At 35.7% G+C, this 21480-nt stretch overlaps 1 long non-coding RNA gene across 1 annotated transcript in view; it reads left to right on the top strand.

Moving 5' to 3' along the window:
• The window catches only part of LOC130708145 (uncharacterized), a 46534-nt gene extending 45084 nt beyond the window's left edge, over positions 1-1450 (top strand). Inside the window, exon 3 of the long non-coding RNA XR_009008221.1 lies at positions 1371-1450. This is a non-coding gene — a long non-coding RNA (uncharacterized LOC130708145). The remainder of the gene's footprint in view (positions 1-1370) is intronic.
• Positions 1451-21480: the final 20030 nt, after the last annotated feature.

Below are 21480 nucleotides of genomic sequence, written 5' to 3'. Positions count from 1 at the left end.
TATAATTTTCAGGTTTAGCTGAGTTTTATATTTTACCTGGTAAGTCTACCAGAGACACCTGTTGCCATCAGTTCCTAATCTCTTCTTGAGTATTTTGCTGTGCATTGAATTAAGTTTTAGCTTTCTCTTCACTTGGCATCTAGATTTCAGCTTTTCTACCCTGAAAGTCAGGTAGCACTCATCCATACACTTTTCATCCTCCTAAACTGTGGTTGGTATATTTCACCGCCTTTCTTTCCCTCTCTTTTCTCTATGTATTAGAGAATATATCCCTTTTATTCATTTGCTGTCTTTTGTTGGAATTTTTAGAGAGAGTGGCAAGAAACAAATGTGTCTCATATGACAAGTTTAGCTGGAAGTCTTTGTGATTATTTAAAAATTTTGAGATTTAGTTTCCGAGATATGCTTTCACATAATATTTTGTATTTTTCTACAATAATTGTCTAGGAGTGAATGAATAAACAGAACTAACATTTTTTGATGTTTTAAGAGATTTCTCTTGATTTTAAATGCAAAATGTAAAATAACAAAAGCCTATAGAAAACTTTTGCTTTCATATTCAATTAAACTAATTAAGGTGAATAATTAAACACTTTGACTTGATGCAGTTATTTAAATAAATCTGATATGGATCACTTAATTATATGTTGTACATGTGTGGAAAATAAGAATAACTTTGGTAGGCTTGCTTCTTGTCACACAAACACAGATGCGATCAGTAGTTTCAACCTTAAACAATAAAGTCAGGATCAATCTCACACTGTTAAAGAAATCCTTAACAACAGAAAATGATTTTCCTATATTTGCATTTAGTAAACTCCAACATACATGAACATTTTTAGTAAATGAAATGGAAAGATTCTTTTATTTGCCTTAAGGAGACATTACTGTATATGCTCCAAAAGATAAATGAAGAGAGTTGAAATTCAGCACAAGATTGAGCATTTGTCAAATCAAAATTGAAGGCAGCAGGCAGTAAATTGGATCTTCTTTTGCAATAACATGTGGTTCACCTTCTATCACTGTAACAAATATTATAATATATACTTTATGACATCATATCTTTCATCTATTGTTGTTGCTGAAATTTTAAGAATAAGATGGGTCTTTACTGTTGCTGTGGCACAACTCACTGTTAAGCTTGCAAAACTTGTTTCCTTAAGGATGTTTTTCACACAGAGAAAATATTAGCCGTAACTGTCATCTCAGATATAGAATAAATAGAACTATCAGCACTCAATTCAGGTTCAAAGGAATCTGTGAATCGTGGTGTTGAGGCTGCTCAAGGTATTACTCATCTCTCAGAATCCAGCTGTTGTCAACTGCCAGGAAAAACACAACTTGGGTATTTTGTTGTATTTTTTTTCCAGATGCTAAAGAATAAATGTAAGAATGAGGAAGAGAATAGCACTGCCTCTTTCATCAAATCACAGAAAGTACCTCCCAACCCAGGTGACGGGTAAGAATACATCACAACTAAGTGAAAAATCACTTTCCCCAGGAATTTTATAAAATGTATGTTGTCATTTTTTTGCTGTTTGATAAAGAGATGCTAAGTGGTTTATAATCAGTGGTGAAAAGTAGCTGAGGAGTCTCACCTGCCCTTCAAGAGAGAGAAAATGCAGTTTCCTTGATACCGCATTCTTAAGCGAATATGACCTGTTTGATGTGAAGAATTCTAAAACTTGAGATAGCACCCAGCGCTAAAAGCTAAAAGCACACATTTATATGGGGTTACTTGCCTTTTTAAAGAAGAGGCATAGTATATTTGTTGAGCTGGCACTATGCTCTGTCTAATCTGCTAGTTATTTAATATCGTTTTATGTAATTCTCACAATTCTCTACACATGGTATGTTTACTGCCATTTTACAGACCAGAACAATGAGTTTTAGAGAGGATAATTAACCTTTCAATGTTTACCGGTTAATAAATGCTGTAGAAGGAATTTGGGCCAAGACAGACTGATTTGAAAGCCATGCTCGTCCACTACAATACCCCCATTCACACGCAGAACACTGTTCTATCAATCATCCATTTATCCATTTTTGTAAAGGACAAATACTTGTAAGTATTTAAACACTCGACTGCCTGGTGATTGATAAGGATAGTTTTGTATTTATCTGAAAGTTTTGGGGGGATTATTTATGATAATCGAAATATTGCAGTATTTTAAATGACTCTAAAAAGACTAAATTTATCCATTCATTGAAGAGCTAAGTCACAACATGGAGGAGATAGATAGATAGACATGGAGGAGATAGATAAATAGATAGATAGATAGACAGACAGACAGGCATATATAGATAAATACAGAGAGAAATGACATTTGGAGTGATTGCCATGAGAACTCAAGAGACAGGTGTATTCATGAAAAGAAATTGCCCATTTGGTGCCTCTTCCAGAGACTTCAGTAAAGATTCCAATTACTTTACAGCATTAATTACTTATAACATTGCTTTTGAATATGACACCACTTTGTGATGAACTCTAAGGAGGCACAGATTTTATTAGGGTAATATTGAGTGCTTTTCAGATGCTAAGCACAATTTTAGAAGTTAGGAATACAAAGATGAGAAAAACAACAAAAATAATGTAATCCCTGCCTTCATGAAGATTTCAGTTTAGTAAGGGAGAGGTTTGTACAATAAACACATGATCATGCAAATAACAATAGAGTCACAATTTTCATAAGGTTGTGGAGGAAAAATAATAGTATATTGCAAGTACAGATGATGGAAGGTAAGCTATTTTAGGTTAAGGAAGCAAATACCATGTTGAGGAAATGACATTTAAACACAAAACTGAAAGAGTATAAAGAGTTAAAGATTCTGGGCAGAAAAAATTGCCTGTGAAAAAGTCCCTGAAACAGGAGACTTAAGGGAAGGCAAATGTGGATAAACAGTGAAGGAGCAAGGGGGAGTGAGTCAAGAAATGAGGCTGCTTAGAGTGAAATCCAGCAAAGCCTGGAATTTAATATCACAGCCTTTCCTCTTCTACCTACTATTTGCCAAGCACTGCTCTAGGTGCTAGAAATATAACATTGAACTTAAGAAGTCCCTGCTCTTATATGATAAGTGGTGTGAAGAAAAGTGGAGCCAGGGAATGGACTGAACCTAAGCAGGGGTGGCCAAATTATAGCCAATGGGTCAAAAGTGGCCCGTGGCCTGACTTTGTACAGCCTACAAGCTAAGAATGGTTTCTATATTTTAAAATTTTATATTGTAAAAATAAACAAACAAAAGCAACAGAGACTATATGTGGCTTGTGATACCTAAAATATTTACTACCTTGCTCTTTACAGAAAATATTTACCAACCCAACCCCTGAATTAGAGAAAGGAAGGGGATGATATTTTTGTTTCATGGGAGGGGAAGTCCTCCCTGATGTTTGAGCAAAGGCCTCTTTGAGGTGAGAGAGTATCCTTTCTCCTAAATGGGGTGATCTGTTTTAGAGTCAGAAAGCAGTGCAAAGATGCTGAGATGGAGGGCTGTGCGTACCAGAAAAATTAATAAACCAATGCTATTGCAGCAGTGAATGATAGATGATTTCAGAGATGAAGCCAGGAGCAATATTATTTTGGGCTTTATCAGGATTTTGGATATTATTCCAAGTGTGAGGGGAAGCCTTGACGACAGGGAAGTCATATGATCTAATTAAATTTTTAAATGAATAACTGTGTGGAAAAGGCTCTAGGGGCCAGGGTAGAAGCAAGAAGAGTGGCCATGAGGCTATTATGATTGTGGAGGGAGAGGTGATGGTGGCTGGTCCTAAGGTGGTGACAGTAGAAGAAGTTAGGAAGTGAGAAGTGATTGGATTCATGATATATATTTTAATTAGACCTGATAGAATTTTATTATGAATTAAACGTGGGGCATGAGAAAAAGTGTAGTAAACATCAAAGGAGTTTTTGTTGTGAAAGGGAACAGAAAAATATGGTAGTAATGTAAGGATATGTGTGATCATAGGTAATTTTTTATTTTATTTTATTTTATTTTATTTTATTTTAATTTTAGAAGAAAGCTACTACACATGTTTGAAACTGGTGAGAATGATTCTGATTAATTAAAAAAAAAAAGTATTTGAAGGAGAGAGGGGAGATTTTTTTTTAAAGATACATTTTTGAAACGTACCACAATACAATTATCACACTTTAAACTTATTTATTTATGGCTGTGTTGGGTCTTCGTTTCTGTGCGAGGGCTTCCTCTAGTTGCGGCGAGTGGGGGCCACTCTTCATCGCGGTGCGCGGGCCTCTCACTGTCGCGGCCTCTCTTGTTGCAGAGCACAGGCTCCAGACGCGCAGGCTCAGTAGTTGTGGCTCACGGGCCCAGTTGCTCCGCGGCATGTGGGATCTTCCCAGACCAGGGCCTGAACCCGTGTCCCCTGCATTGGCAGGCAGATTCTCAACCACTGCGCCACCAGGGAAGCCCAAGAGGGGATATAATTATTGAGAGTTTAATTCTTCTGGAGGCAGGAGGAGATAGGACCCATTAAAAAATTGGTGATGGGCTTCCCTGGTGGCGCAGTGGTTGAGAGTCTGCCTGCTAATGCAGGGGACACGGGTTCGAGCCCTGGTCTGGGAGGATCCCACATGCCGTGGAGCGACTGAGCCCGTGAGCCACAATTACTGAGCCTGCGCGTCTGGAGCCTGTGGTCCGCAACAGGAGAGGCCGCGATAGTGGGAGGCCCGCGCACCGCGATGAAGAGTGGCCTCCACTTGCCGCAGCTAGAGAAAGCCCTAGCACAGAAACGAAGACCCAACATAGCAATCAATCAATCAATCAATCAATAAAAAATCTTAAAAAAAAAAAAAAAAGAATGCTGCACTCGCTGTTCCCTCTACTTAAGACTTCTCCATAGAACTCTTAGCATCGTCCTCTTTCACCATTCAGATCTCAAATAATGTTTCCTCTGAAAGGACTTATTCGATCACTCTAAAAGGACTACCCACCTCCAGTGTCTCTCTATCCTATTAAAAAAAAAAAAAATGGTGAAGTTTATCTTAAATAATGACACAGGCAGTTCCTTTTAAGTGAAGAGAAGGTAGGATGCATATGTACATGTGCTTATTGATAGTAGGAGGATGGAGAACATACTGATTATTTTATTTCTGTGAATTTCTAAGCAATGTCATTAGCTGAATGAGGGGGTACGTGAGGTGTTAGCAGTAAAGAGCAAGAGAAAACAATGTGAAATGCATGGTTTGGAAAGAAGAATGAATTTGCTAGCAGCATAGAATAGGATTACTGTAAGGATATCAGGAATATTTTTCTGAGCTAACATAGCAAAACACTTGCTTCCCAGAAAAGTTTAAATTTGTATTCCTAATGAAAGCAGCTCTTTTATGCCTTTTCTGTTTGCCCGTTTTATGTTTCCCTCTAACCTGAAAAGAACCTAATTATAGGAATGAGATCACTAGGCAATTTAACCTAACTCCTGATTTATATTCTCCTGAATGCACACCACGCCTTTTCTAACCTTTTGATTCTTTTCCTAGATAAAAAGAAGTAAGAATTAAGCAATTAAAAAATGACTAGCTCTCTATCCCCAGCAGCCCGCCTTAGCAATCCTGAAGGCAGATCACTTGGGCAAGATAACATTTGAAGAAAGAGTCAGCCAGTCTGTGCGCAATGGAGAATGATGAAGAACCCAACTTCCTGCCTTGATGATTCCCTGAGATTATTCCCCCTTTTTCCTCTTTAAAAACTGTCATGGCTGAGCAGAATCTTTGGAGTTGGTCTTGGGACATGAGTCCACCTTATCCCCAGATTGCCGGCTTTTCTGAGTTTTCCTTTATATTGACACTTGCCTCTCAAATTATTGACTTTTGAGTGGCAAGCAGCCACACTTGAGTTCCGTAACACTAATACTCTAAAACTACCTTTTAAATAAAGTAGCCATTAACTTCATGTAGCTATTGAGCTCTTGAACTGAGACTAGCATATGCTATTTGTGTGCAAGTGCGCACTATGTGTTTTGGGCAGGGAGGGTTTCAGGCATGTTGTATGTATGTTGCATTGTATTTTCCATTGTGTATAGAGACTATTTTGCACCACAGTGAAACTTTAGAGACAAGATGTGAGGGAGCACATGTATCACGCAGGTATAGAGAAAGAGAGATAAATTGACATTAATACATTTTTGAGGGCTTACAGTGTGTCAGGAGCTTTATGAGTGGCAAGTTTCATTTAATCTTCACAAAACTCCTAAAACAGGCATTATTATTTTCTGTAAAAAGCACAAGAAAACTTCACTTAAGGAGCATACAACCAGTAAAGTGGCAGATCCAAGATTCAAAACCCGTCTGCCTTGCTGTAAAGACTGTATGCCTTACAACTATTTCATACCACAACATTATTATTTTCCATAAAGACAAGAGTTAAGTGTTTTTAGAAGCAGAGCCTCCCCCAAATCCAGGGTCTCCCATCCATCAGGAGCATTGGTCTCACATGGGTCCCCCAAAGTCTTCCTTGTATTACTCAATCCCACTTTTTCCTATGACCTCTACTAAAAAGTTAAGAAAATGCAAGACCTAATTTCAGAGTTGATACACGTGCAGAACAAATGAATAGCATTGAGGGCAGAGGGGAAAAGTCTTGTTAGAACTATTCTGATTTCTTGGGTGTGGGCTTCCTTGGATGACTGGGTCATGAACTAGGCCAAGCCCACACACCGAGTTCAAAACAACTGTTCCTTGAAGCTGTGTGTTTTCAGAAACATTTCTTTCTTCCTTTATAAGTTTACCGGGATGAAAATCTGTTGGGTGACACGCAACCTGCCCTTTCAAAAGTCCTCAAGGACTCTGGGGATTTTGCAACCATCTGGAATTTGCTGTCATGCTGTGATTTCTGCAGGTTTGTTTAACTTTTAATCTCTCCAGTCACATCTTTTATTATTTGCTCTATGCATAATTTTTGCATTATATAGTCTTTTGTTTAAAAAAAAACAGTGAGCTGAAATTGCTCAATTTAATCACAAATATGACTGAAAAAACTCAAAGTCTTAAAAGTTATTTCCCTCCTTCTTTACATTTAAAAAAAAAGTGTTCTGGCTACAACAGCTTTTTTTGTTCAGAAATTAAATCCCATCCTCCTCCAAAGGTACGCAGTATAGAGCAGGCTCGAATGAGGGCTAGATATTTTTAGGATTCATTATGAGCAACTAAGAGAACGTTAATTTCTCTGTTTACTTGGTGTTAATGCTTGGATTTTAGCTGTTTCTCCTGTTTCTAAACCATGGAATGTTAATACCAAAAGGGAATTGCTGATTATATAATTACAGACAGGACATGTGTCCTAAAAATGAGTTTGCTAAAGAATTAATTCACAACCGCATAATCTGTTTAACTAAAACTCATCATTTTTTGAATGCCGTGGCATCTTTTTTCTCTTTTCTTCATAATTTTCATTTTAATAATTTTAATTCTAAAGGTACTTTCCAGTTTTTTCCACAGAGGTCCCAGTGGTCCCTTGACAAGCCCACCACCATTTGGGGGGTCCTGCATGTAATACAGCTAATTTTTTGCTCTTTTATTTTGCTTTTGTTGTTGTATTTTGTATGTTGTTGTATCCTATTATATAAATACATCACAAAATGTATACCACTCTGTTTTGGATGGACATTTGGGCTATTTCTAGTTTATACTATTGTGAAAAGTAGTGCCATGAACTATGGTATATATTCTGGTTCATATGTGAAGTTTCTCTAGGATGTAGTCCTTCCAGTGGAGTTGGGACATGTGTATCTTCAACATATCAACTAATGCCCGTTTCCCCAAATGGGTGGAACCAGTTACATTTGGGTGCATGTGCATCAGACTTAAAACACTCCCACCATCAGTGTCAAAATTTCTTATGTTTCCCATCCTCATCAATACTTGGAATTGTTTAACTTCAAAATTTTTATCCAATCAATGTGTCTCTAGAGGCATTTCATTGTCATTTTAGTTTGCACTTCTGTGATTACTAATGAGGTTGAACACAATTTCATATGTTTCTCGGCTATTTGGATCATCCTGTTCGTGAACTAGTTTTGTTTTTTTTTTTTTGAGATTTTGCCAATGTTTTTTAGGTAATTCTGTCTTCTTTTATCAAGTGGAATCAAAAGCAAAATGTGAAAAGTAACACTTAAATTTTTAGAAGAAAACGTAGAAGCATGTCCTCCTGACCTAAGGGAAGGGAAGACTTGCTGAACAATATACAAAATATTTGATGTAAAGGAAAAGACTGATCCATTAAACTTAAAATTAGAAATTTTACCAAAGGCACTTTAAGTGGGGTGTGATATTTGTAACTCATATAACAAATAAATGAAGAACTCCCACTTTTAGTAATTTAGTGGGCTACCTCCAACCAGTTGAAAAATGTCAAAGTCCAAGAGATGTTAGATTTCCTGGGGTGGGAGAAGGAGAGAGAAGGAGGATAGGGGCTGTGACTCTGCCTGATGACCCTCATGGAGATGAGACTGACCTTGGGTGGCCTCAGCCTGCAGGGGCTTGAAGCAGGATATCTGATCCCTGGCCAGAGACTGAAGTCAGGCCATAGCAGTGAGAGCGCTGAATCCTAGCCACTAGACCAGCAGCCAGTGACAAGGCCCTGGCCCGTCAGCTGTGTAGAAATGAATTTCCACACAGAGATGGAAAGTAGTGAAGCAAGTAAAGTGTTTATTAGGAGGAAAAAGGGTACGTGTGGATAGACATATGGGCGGGCTCAGAGAGAGAGTCACGCCCTCGTGGTAGTTTGAATCACTTTTATTGGTCATTTCTTCTGTGTTTCTTTTGGCCAGTCATCTTGCTTTGCCTGGTTCTGAGTCCGTATTTGGTATATCTCAGGGTCCTCCCATGTGTGTGTGTGCATCTCTTAGCCAAGACGGATTCTAGTGAAGAGGCCTATGGGAAGGTTGGCACCACTTACTATAGGTGACGCCCCCTCACTTTTGACCTCTGAGGAGCCTTTCTGTGCATGTGTAGTCGGGGAGGTCTCCTTGACTTCAAGAATGAGGGATATTTGGTCTTTTATCTCTTATCTGGGCAGGGCTCAGCTTCTCCTCTCTCCTGCTATTTTGGAGCATGTGTCCATAGGGGACAAATTCCGGCTGTTCAGACTGGGGCCTATCTATCTCCTGCCTCAAGACCAGAGGGATAGAAGTTATTTTCTAAGGTTCCCTGTGTTCTTTTCTTTTCTTTTCCTTTCTTTTTTTCTATCAGCCAATTGGATTTAACCTTTACTTCTCTAGTTATCCTTGAAAATCACAGCCTTTTGGGGGGGAGGAGATGACCGATCTATTAGGAAATCTCGACTTCCACTTTCATGAAGGTAGTCCACAAAAGTTTCTCTTTTCCTTTTCCGTTTTCTTTAGTTTGTGTGCATTTTGAGTCATAGCTAGAAATGTTTCCCCATTATTTATGTTTTTCACTCATACGTGTATGATTTGTATTTTACATCTAAAATTGAGATATTTATCATGGTATATAGTAAATAATGAATCTAATTCTGTCTTCTTTCCCATACGAAATCCAGGTGTCCTAGCATCACTCGTTACATTGTTTTAATTACAGGTATCTTATAATATGTCTAACAGAGCTGTTTAGCACCTGATATCCCTTAAAAGCCAAACTCCCTTGTTGCCATTGCCTCAGGCCCATAGATGCGGCACTGCTCATTTTTGTTCCAATGGTATTTCATAGAGATGGTGTGGTAGGTGCTATGGACTGAATGCTTGTGTCACCCCCAAATTCATGTGTCAAACCTCCAATGGCCAATGTGATGGTATTTGGAGGTGGGGCCTTTGAAAGGTAATTAGGTCATGATGGTAGAACTCTCTTGATACGATTAGTGCCTTTGTAAGCAGAGACACAGATGATCTCTCTCTGCCATGTGAGGATATAGCAAGAAGACAGCTGTCTGTAAACCAGGAAGAGAGCCCTCACCAAGAGCCTGGATGTGCTAACACCCTGATCTCAGATTTACAGCCGCCAGAACTATGAGAAGTTAATGTATGTTGTTTAAGCCACCTAGTCTATGGTGTTTTGTTAGAATAGTCTGAATTGAACTAAGTCCACCAAAGATGTCCACATCCTAATTCCTGGAATTTGTTAATATGTTATAATACATGGCAAAGGGAAATTAAGGTTGCAGATATTATTAAAATTGCCAATCATCTGAACTTGTAATGGAGAAATTATCCTAAATTTTCTAAGTGGGCCCAGTGCAATGACAAGGGTACTTAAAAGTGGAAGAGGGAAGCAGAAGGGAAGGTGAGAGCAATGCGAGGTGAGAAAGACTCAACTCACTACAGATGGATTTGAAGCTTGAAGAAGGAGCTAGAAGTTGGAAAGGGCAATGAAATGGATTTTCCCCAAGAACATCCAGAAAGAAACACAAGATTTCTGACACCTTGATTTTTATGCCAGTAAGACTTGTGTTGGACTTCTTAACATACAAAAAGTAAGAAAATAAATTTATGTTATTTCAAGCAATTAAGTTGTGGTAATTTGTTACAATAGTAATAGAAAACAAATACAGGTAGTCCTTTTCTTTTTGAGCTGGATATCTCTTTTTGTTTTTTCCTTTAATAGCACATATATCATTGTTATGATTTTGGGAAAGAGGGAGTTCTTGAAATGAGAAGCTACTCAATAATAACTTGAGTGTCAATCATTGTTCCACTAAATCTTCTGCAGTTGTGAGATATGTAACTAGGGTGTTTTTCCCCTCGGATGCACTCCTTGCAAAAAGGCATACGCCTGCATTTTTAACATGTGACTTGATTGTTATGTTGGGCTTTTTGCTTCTGTGCAACTAGTGTTGGGTGGAAGGTCTTCCCTCCTTCCTTTAACTTTGCTTTTGCTTTCAGGCTCAGACGTTTATTTTCTGACATTTTCTCTAGATTGTTTTTGTTTTGAGTTCACTCTGAGTAAGAAATATGAGTTCAGTCACTTCTAAGTGAGCAAAACATACCTGCTATTTAAAATTAATCTTGTCTCCATTTACTTCCCTGAGCTGTACAATAGCACGCAGGAGGTGTTTTGTAATTAGGCTAACAAGTAATCCAAGAAACCATTCAATCTATCGTGGTCCTGCCAAAATCCTAATTTTAGTGTATCTTATATTCCATATTCAGTATATATTACTTCCCTTAGAGTTGTGTTTTTAAAATTTATATTGTATGTTCCCTTGGGGTACAGGTAATACCTGTATCTCCAACCACAGTAATTATGTTGTGTGAAACTCTTCTAATAGGATTTGAATACTTTTTTTTTTTTTGATATTCCTATTTTTGGCCACTTAAATTTGTCCATCTTTAATGAAACCACTTTGCAAAGCTGTCTCAGTCTATAAGGGCTTGTTCCCCAATTGCTCTCATTACAGACTCTATGCATGAACAATATGACTCCAAACACCTTATTGGATCTGGGATCCCTCTGGATGACTCTCTTCATTTTTCTTTAAGTAATTATTTCTCTCCTGGCTCTAGTAATACCTAAAACATCTTTCTTTTGAAATTTTCGCTTCAAAAGCAGCTAGACTCAGGCTCATTTCTTTTTCTCTTTCTACTCAGTTTTCTAAGCTCTCAAACATTCTCCTAAGGAGTTTGCTCTCTTCTTCCAGTTTAACAAGGTTTGTTTTCCTTTATGTTTCTTTTATACTATTTCACACTTCTGTTTTAAAGGTAAAACTAAAGCAGCATGTCTTTAAAGTAAATTCAATTATTCTTTGATTTCTTATGAAAATCTGCTTTATGGAAAGAGAGTCAACCAGGCACATATGTTTCAAATTCTTTTATAGCCTTTGGTTTGCAATAGCTTCAAGAATTTTTTTTTCTTTACTGTATTCAAGAAATTGGCATGTTCCCTCCATAATTAGGACCCCTGTACTATTCTCCTGTTTTCTTTTTTACATTCTACCATTGTAAGTGGTAGCCAAAGTCTAGGTCTCTGAAATCTAAACCCAAAGGTAGAGCTTATCTGATTACTACATTCGGAGCCAACTGAGATCCATGTGGAAGATGGCAAATATTTAGTCATGGGCCAGTTACATGAATCCCACAGTTTAGTCCACACGGTTTAGTTTCCTTATGCTGCCATGAATGGAGTAAAAACAGCCGAAAAGAAAGTGTAAATTTAGACAGTGAACCTAACGTGTCTTACTAATCATAGCACCTTTTATTTAGAGACATGGGCATTATTAATTCATAGCACTTTCTATTTCAAGGCATAAATCCATGTGGAATTTAGATTGTGTAAAGTCCTGGTCTCCTACCTGGCTGAAAAAATGCAATAAAGACATCAAAAAATCATTCTCCTTGCCAATGTCTAAGAAGCCTGAGGTGAATGAAAACAGAAATTAACCAGAGGTTAGGAAAGCTGAATATAAGATTGTGTCTGCATCAGAGAAATGGCACGTGCCAAGTTGCTGAATGTGAAGAAGCATAATTCCTCCAACAATGCAGCATGACTGCACCGTAGGTTACATGTGAGGAAATGAGGTTGAGCAAGGAGAGAAGACAGCAGAGGAAACCTCCCATAGGTTTTATTAATCAAGTTAAAGAATTTGTTCTTTGCTCCAGTATTAATCGGATGACCACTGAAATATTTTAAGCAAGGAAGGAATATAAACTGCTCATTTTAGAAAGATTACTCATGCTGCACCATGAGAAATGGACTCAACACATGCAATCCACGAGTCAGGAAGTTTCACTAAGGAAATGTCAGAGTCATCCGGGCAAGAGATGCCTGTGGTCAATTCCTTAAAACACGGAGGAAAGATGGAAAATAAAGGGGTGAATTTGGGAGATAGTAAGTAAGTAGAATCCACAGGATCTGAGAAAGTGCTGGCCTATCACAGCACTAAACCACACTGTAATCTAATTGTTTCCCATCTTGTGTCCCTCACTAGACTGAACACTATGACAGGAAAGGAGCAGTTAGCAAAGGGCAATTTTGTCTGAATGAAATTTAAAAACAGATTTAATGTAAGTAAAATCAGTGAGAGAGGTAGCTTGTGGTCAGAGTATGCAATATTTCTGCTTTCAGAGATGGGATCTTTTTTGTGTGATAAATTCTAGATTATGATCCTCTTTATAGATTATTAATACCAACTATAGTTGAGAATTATTGGCGTTAAGAAGCTAAATAATTTTGAGATTGTTTTGCTGGATAAGGTGTACAGATTGAGATATATATATATATATATGTATGTGTATATACATATGTATGTATACCAATTTATGTATATGTATGTCTTTTATGGTAATGGCAAGAATTAGTGTGAAGTGGAAAACTTCAAGTTCATCACACAATTCCTCAGTGAATGAACAGTTAGACTGAGAGTTGGTGAATCGGCAGCAATGAAGAGTACTGTGCTATGCACGGTACTAGAAATAAAGGTCCACAATATTGGAAATAGAGATCATCAAAGAAGTGGAAATTTTAATATGAAGTGGAAAAGTAATGGTATAAAAATAATAATAAACACTGAAGCAACAGACTATGATAGATGATCTTGGGAGAATAACCAATCAGTAGATTAGAGAATTTCTGGGGAGAGGTTTTCCTCAGTGTAGAACTAGATATCAGATAGAACCTTAACAATTTTTCAGATAAAACTCTGAAGACTCTGAAGATGTTGCTGCAGATAAATGAAGGACCACGGATAAGTGAACAGTATCACTTGGATTAGCAAAATGGTAATAGACAGTAACAGTTAAGAGGCATGAGAGTGTAAAGAAAAGGAGATATAATGCTGGACCAGAGAAAAATGTCATTAGAAACAGTTCATACCTCCAGGGAATAATTCTTGCTGGATTTATCTAAAAATATTTCAAGTAGAAACTCTGAATGAAGCACTTCCAAGAGCAGTAAAATACATATGGATATTTATCTTATAGAATGTGTACATGAAACAACAGACTAAAAGTTTCCAAGTTTGTTCTGTCCCCACACAAACATAAACCACTGGAGACACAGACAGGCATACATACAAGCACAGACAGAACCAAATAATACACAAGTACCTCAGAATAAGGAAGGCTATTTTCCCCTCACTCAAGTTCTTTGAATAATTACTTTAAGAAAATTTAATGAAATGAAAAATATGCTTTTACTTCCAACTTTATCATGAAGCATTTAGTTCTTGTGATATTATTTTGGTCATTTGAATATAATTTACCTATGCCAATTGAGAAAACAGTCCTTCTACCAACAGTCTAGGGGTACACTTATTCATTTTTATTTTTGCACCATTTCTGATGACAGCCGATGTCAAGCTTGCTTTAGTTTAAAGAGGACCCAAGATAGAGTCTATTTCTGCAAGCAAATGAACTAGCTTCACTGGTATGTGTCCAAGTGTGCTTCTTCTAAATGATTTTTAAAAGCTGGTTCATTAACTTGTTTTTGGAAATTGTGTGCTGAATGAAGTGACATCAACCAATGCTCACATGGTTCATTAGCATATCATCTGGGAAAGCTGAATTGTCTTAAATTAAATGGCTTTTTGTTCAACTATCCTCAGGGCTCAGTATGTGAGTGTCTGTGTGTGTGTGTGTGTGTGTGTGTGTGTGTGTGTGAGTGAAAGTGTATGTGTAAGCACATTCATTTTAATCTTGCCAATATCTTGAGACAATGGTATTGTCTTTCTTCTCATATGATTTTTTGATACAATATTTTTGGTTGGCTACAATGATTCTAAGGGACAAGGGAGATATGAATAAAAGCAATTCCTGAAGTATGGAAGATAAGAAGAAGATGTAATTAAGCAGGGAATGAGTGGAATTGTTGAGTACTATATTCATGATGGGTCTCAACAGATTAGTGTATTCTTTGATAAAATCTTTAGTTTTATTCATAATGAGTAAAAATGAGTGCTATAGTCTGAATGTTTTTCCCACTCCCCCACAAATTCATATGTTGAAACCCTAATACCCAAGGTGATGTTATTAGGAGGTGAAGCCTTTGGGGAGGGTGAATATGCAGCCCTCAAGATTGGGATTAGTGCCCTTATGAAAAAAGCTCCATAGAGCTCTCTAGCCCTTCTGCAACATGAGGGCACGGTGAGAAGACAGCTCTCAATGAAGAAGCAGGCCCTCACCAGACACCTAATTTGATGCTTTGTTCTTGGACTTCCCAGACTCCAGAACTGTGAGGGATTTGGCTTATGGAGACATCATTTTTGTTCTAATCAGGCCCTTAACAATTGGATGATGCCCACACACATTGGGGAAGACTATCTACTTTACTGAATCCGCTGATCTAAAGGCTAATTTCATCCAGAAACACTCTCATAAACATAACCACAATAAATATTTAATCATGGCCCAGTCAAATTGACACATAAAATTAATCATTACAGACAGCTTCTGTATTATTTGCTAAATAGATATGCTTAATTGCTATCTTCATTTTAGAATGTGGCTTTTAACATTATAACATTATAAAGTATCTTTTTTTGTCTCATTTAATGCCTTTTGGCTTGACGTCTACCTTGGTATCAGATTTGCAAGCTCTGTTTTCTTTTTGTTTGGTAAATCTTTATACATTTTGTTATCTTCAGCCTATTCGAATTATGCATTTTAAGTGTGTCTCTTTTACACAGCATAGAGTTTGATTTTGTTTCAGGAGCCAATTTTAAAATCTTTTTCTTTAAATAGGCATGCAGAATGGTGACTCTCAAGAAGAAAGTCAACACATTGGAATAGAAATAATACTTAAAAGAGTAGAAGGAAAATTTCCAGAAATAAAAGACAATGTGAATCTCCACTTTGGAAGAGCCTACTTGTTACCAGGGGAAATTGACCAAGAACAAACAACTATAAGATATATTCTAGTAAAATTATAAAACTATAAAGTCCACAGGGCCTCAAGCAAAGAGATAAAATAGAATAAAATCATTAAAAATCAGAATATCATCAAATTCCTCTATAAAAAAACATGTAATGAAAGGCAATATGAAGTAGAATTTTGAAGAAACTTAAGGAAACAAAATGAAAACCAAAAATTCTTAAAGAAAGTGCAGACCAAGGTGTCGCAATTTCAAGAGCCTAGGAAAACAGTTTTGAATGTGCCAGAATTCAGGGAGCACTTTACAAATGTTTCCAAGGACTCTACTTAAGGATGAGCTTCAGCCGTATTCCTTTCCACCCATTTTTTCTTTGGATTGTTTTATTTCTTTCTTTACCTCATTTTTATTTTCAAATATCTGATTTCCTGTTCTTCTTCCAAGTACCTTTACTAAGTCTTCTTGAATCTACTCTCCCTTAGGAACTTTGTAATTTAGTCTTTATTTCTGATATGATTTTGCCTATTTCTCATATTCCTTTGCTAAACCCATTCAACTCTCATTTTAATTGTTTCTAGGTTTTGCCCATGTTTTTTTTTAATTTTTATATTTCTGATTTGAAGTTCTTTTTTTCATATTCTCAAAACTTTAAATATTCTCAAAATCTCACTTAAGATAGTTATTTTATCTTGGAATGTTGAGTTACAGTTATCTTCAGCTCCATTGATTGCATTTGGCCCAGACTTTTCATCACCAGGGAAACTTTCATTAGTATTTTAAGGCTTTTTTGGTTTTTTCAGGATTGTTTGTTAAAGGATGTGGTCTGGTTTTTTTCTACTTCTATTCATTTTGAAGTCAGGATCTCTGGTTTGGGAGTGCTCATTTCTATTAGCTCCATGCTCTTCTGTGCAGGTTCTTTTTTGGAAAGTGTTATTGCTTGTGGGAGGGGATGAGAACAGGTTGGTGTATCTTGTTTCTCTTTCATTTCTGCCAGATCTTCAATTTCCCCCTCTGATTTCCTTCTTTACCTCATCTATAAGTACTGCCTTCTGTTTTCTACTAGCCTCTTTACATCTCATTCTTTTCCAGAGCTATACTTCTCAGAGGCTGACACTTCAGCCTTGCACACTTTCATGCTTTCCTTTAGTCAATTCGGACTAAACTACAAGTCCTAATCTTCATTCACTTGAAGTTTGCCATTTCTTGTTGTGGTGGTTTTGGCTATGCTTTCTACAGGTCCTTTCTTTCAGCATTATTTCACAGAGTTTTATAAAAGTCTTCTCTCCCTTGCTCTCTGCACTCACAGGTTTACAATGGAGAGCAGACAAAGGGGTGTAGGTTATGCTGGAACTTATTTCGTTCTATATTTACAATTAATCTGAAGATTATGATGTTCTCTATCTCCTGGCAATGATGAAGTTGTTGCCTATGATGTAATTTGTTCTAGATTTTACATTTTGGGGGAGAGAGTGTAAAGAGGATATTAAAAATTGGATTTTAACCAATTTTACTCAAACCCACAAGTCCTTGTAATAAAAATGTTTAAACATTACAAAGAAGGCAGTTTCATTTGTGTCCCCATTGTTAATCCTTTTCCCTTGCACTCCCTAGGCAGATGTAACTGCTGTAATTAGGCTTGTACATTATAGACCATAACTATGTTTTAAAATGTAGAAAAATATGTAATATTTCAAAATACATAAATATACTATACTTGAAATATGTTTATACCAGTAGCTTTTTTCACTTAACAATATCTCTTGAAGAACTCTCCTGTTAATATATATGGATCTATATCAGTCTTTCAAAATGTTCTATGCTATTCTATTGTGTTTAATAATATAATCTAGATATGTTCCTATAAGTGGGCATTTAGTGTTTTTCAAAAATTTCACTACTACAAAAATTCAGTAAGATTATCCATCTAAATTTTTAAGAGCATAATACAAATAGTTCAGATATATGAGTAAGTCTCTGGGGTACATAATAAAAACAGTAGGATTGCTGAGGTATAAAGAATGTCTCTTCCTAAATTTAACAGATTAACCAGATTGCACTAGGAAGTAGCTGTATCAGTGTGCACTCTCTCTATCAGTACAATTGCCACACACTTGCAAACATCTGATATTATTCATTTAGAATTATTCATCAACCTGATGGGTGATATCTGACCTACATGTTGTTTAATTTTTATCTCCCAGATTACCACTTTAGATATGTTCTTTTTGTATGTTATTTCCAATCTTATCTCTTTTCTGTAGTATTGCTTTTGTAACCTTTTCTATTTTTAAAATCTTTTGCTTTGGTTTGAAAGTATTCCTTATATATTCAGACTAGTAATTCTTTGTTATATCAGTTGACATATTTCCTCATTCTGCTGTTTGTCTTTCAACTTTGTTTACATTGCATTTCATCATAGATCAGTTTCAAATACAGTGTTAATGAAGTTTATCGAATTTTCCTATTTTTCTTATTTATTGTGTGTGTATATGTGTGTGTATGTGTGGGATCCTCAAGGAGACCTTTCAATATTGAAGTTCGTAAACATAGAATCCTATTTAAAAAAATAATTTCTTAAACTTGTTTTACATATAAAAGTCTTTAGTCCAGGTAGATACTTATTATTAATGTGTAATTGATATGAAATAATGGTTCTGAGATTTTTTTCTTCCCTTTTGTTTTTGGTGGCCAAATTCTCCTCTTTCTTCTCCAACATATTTTGAATATCCTTACTCTTTCATTTTTCTATATTAGTATTACAAATTTCAAGACTAATTTTGTTGAGATTTTGATTCAGATGCATCAAATTTATAGATTATTTTAAGGGGAAAACTGACTTCTTTATAATATTTGTTCTATTTTTGAACATAAATCTTCACTTTATTACATTCTTATATATCATTTCTTAAATGTATGCACTTGCTTTTTGATGTTTTATGTATTTTATTAGGTTTAATGATAAACATTTAATAGTTTTGTTGTTACCTTGAAGGTATTTTTCTCCTATGGCAAGTTATGTTTGTTCCTTTGCTGGTGTGTAGGAAAACTGTTGATTTTTATAAACTATTATATTTAAATGCAATTACCAAATTCTTTTAAAATTTCTAATACTTTGACAATTGAACCTCTTAAAATTTATATGTATTTTTTATTATATCTTCAGCCAGGAACATCAATTTTGTCTCTTCTTTTTCAATTTTATTTCTTTAATTGATACATAATAGGCATGGTTCTAGAATTATTTTGTCATGCCAATAGATGAGGAGAACACAAGGACTTTTTTCTCTGTTCTACTCTTAGTAAATATTGAAAGATGTGATTGAGGTTCATTACATCTTAACATATATAGCCTAGGAGTAATTATGCTGATTTTTCCATTTTATGTTAGGAGTAATTCGTATCAAACATGGCCCCTAAGCATCCATGTTTTCTGACCTGGATCTCAACCACTTGCAACTTAATCTGTCAATAAATTTAACATGGGTTAAATGAATACAAAGCATTTAGTGGATATAAAATATAATATAAAAAGACTAATTACACAAGGTCCTTGATCTCAAGGAAATCACAGCCTTAATTATTTTGATTGTTTTTCTCTTTGATTTCTTTACCATTCCATCTATTTGAAACCAGTGTCATGTACAGTAATCAGAGGACTGATGAGAATGCACTGAAAATTACCTCATTTAATTTCCCTTGCCAATACATAATCAAGAATGTAAAGTTATTATAAGTTATTCTTCCTAGGTTAAATATATTATTTCCATAGATAAGAACCCAAAATATAATATTCCCTCTCAGAAAACAGCAACATTTTACCCTCTAGATTAACCCTTAGATGAACATGTTAAAGAGGCTTCCTTTGAATACTCCTGTAAGTAAAACAGCTGCTTTTCTCTCCTGTTTTGAGATTCTTTGATGATTTCTTGCTGTCTTCTTAGGACACTCTACATTATAAGTTGTTGGAAAAATTATAATAATGTTTGTATATAGATTATGTTAAAATGTAGCCTTTAAAAATAACCTGGTCCATGTAGCTCCCTTTTTTCTGACTTAAAAGTTTAATTCCATAACACTTAGGAAAATAAGACAAACCTTTCCCCTAGAAGAAAAAAAAAGTTCTGCCACTTTCATATTTATCCAAAAGTACTTAAATAATGGTCATTCAATTCCCAGAAACGTAGCAATCTTAACTTTCAATAATCATTGCACAGAACAAGACTTGTATTTTTTTAATGAGGAATCTTTAGAAAGTACCACTATATGTGGTAACTGATGAGTATTTTTCCCCTAAAATTTCATAAAAGTGGATTACAGATGTGAGAAAATCAGACAGTACATAGTGACTTTTCAAGGTGAATTACTGGAATTCAAGAACAGAGGCAGAAAGAAATTTTTAAATGAATAATATTCTTTTAAAAACACAAAGGTTGAACCTGGAGATTCCTTGAAATGGTGTCTTGATACCTTGGGACCTTAAGTGACTCTATAAATGAGTTAGAATTATCTTTAAAGCAAATGCCATTTTACAATCAGAAGTGACACTGATAGAGGGGCATTTATAAGAATAAATGTCCCAAAGAAAGGCACATACAGAAAAATCTTAGTTTGCCATCTATTTTATCAATTAGATCATGGTCTTCACTTGTCAAGGACAAATATGAGACTTTATGAAATAGCAAACCTGCAACTCTACATCATATAATGATTTTTCCTAGTGAAAATAACAACCAATCATTCATCAAACATATCAGGCAAGAGAAATTCACTATAATTGTCTTGTGAGTAAGAAGTGCTTCTCCCAAACATCGGACCTTTATAATCATGAGAATATCTACAAAGTGAAGAAAATCCATGAATCTGGCAAGTGTAGTAATGGTTTCATCTAGAGTTTAAGTCTTCATATTCAGTGGAGAAACCACATAGGAGAAGAATCTTTTTGTAAATGGTACCAGCTTAAGAAACATATCATGGCTTAATAGGCACAAAAGAATTCCTGAAGGAGAGAAACTTTATACATATTAGGTCCTATAGGCTTCATATGAAACTCATATGTTCAAGTTCATTTGAGAGTTCAAAGGGTGAGTAAGCCCACTAATTAGCGATTGTAATAATGTCTTCTACTATAGCTTAACACTTTGTACCACCAGAGTCCACCCAAGAAGAAAACTGTGCCAAAATTATGAATATGATAAGGTGTTCCATGAGAGATCAACATTTGGATCCATTGGAGTGTCCATATAATTTAGATGAAAATTAGTTATAAAAGTAAAAACTTCAAATATATCAGTGCTTAGGAAAGAAATATTGCACATAACCCTTAGTGTGCTAAGAAATATTTAACACCATCTCTTCTAAAGAGTATAATTTTAGATCATTAAGCTATTCTGCCTTCTTGTCACTGAATAGAAAATCCTTTTAAACATATGTCAACAGCTAAATGTCAGATTTTATTCATGGAGATCTATATTTCTCATTATACCTTCCTATGTCTTTCTAATTGAAAATGTCACTTGTAGAATCTGAGGTTCTGAGTCTCCTTTTATATAAACTTTTATTGCATAGTTGTCTATAAAAGAAAGTAAAACTTGAAATATAGTTAGTGGATTGATTGATTTGGTAAAGATGGGTTTCAGACTTCTGTTGATATCTATGAATGTCAAAAAATTTACATTTTTCCTTTTGATGTGAGAATAGTAGCCTATG

The sequence above is a fragment of the Balaenoptera acutorostrata genome, chromosome 4, assembly GCF_949987535.1.
Source record: "Balaenoptera acutorostrata chromosome 4, mBalAcu1.1, whole genome shotgun sequence".
Taxonomy (NCBI): domain Eukaryota; kingdom Metazoa; phylum Chordata; class Mammalia; order Artiodactyla; family Balaenopteridae; genus Balaenoptera; species Balaenoptera acutorostrata.
Note: the sequence above shows the minus strand (reverse complement) of the source record. Positions and strands in the feature narration are given on the sequence as shown.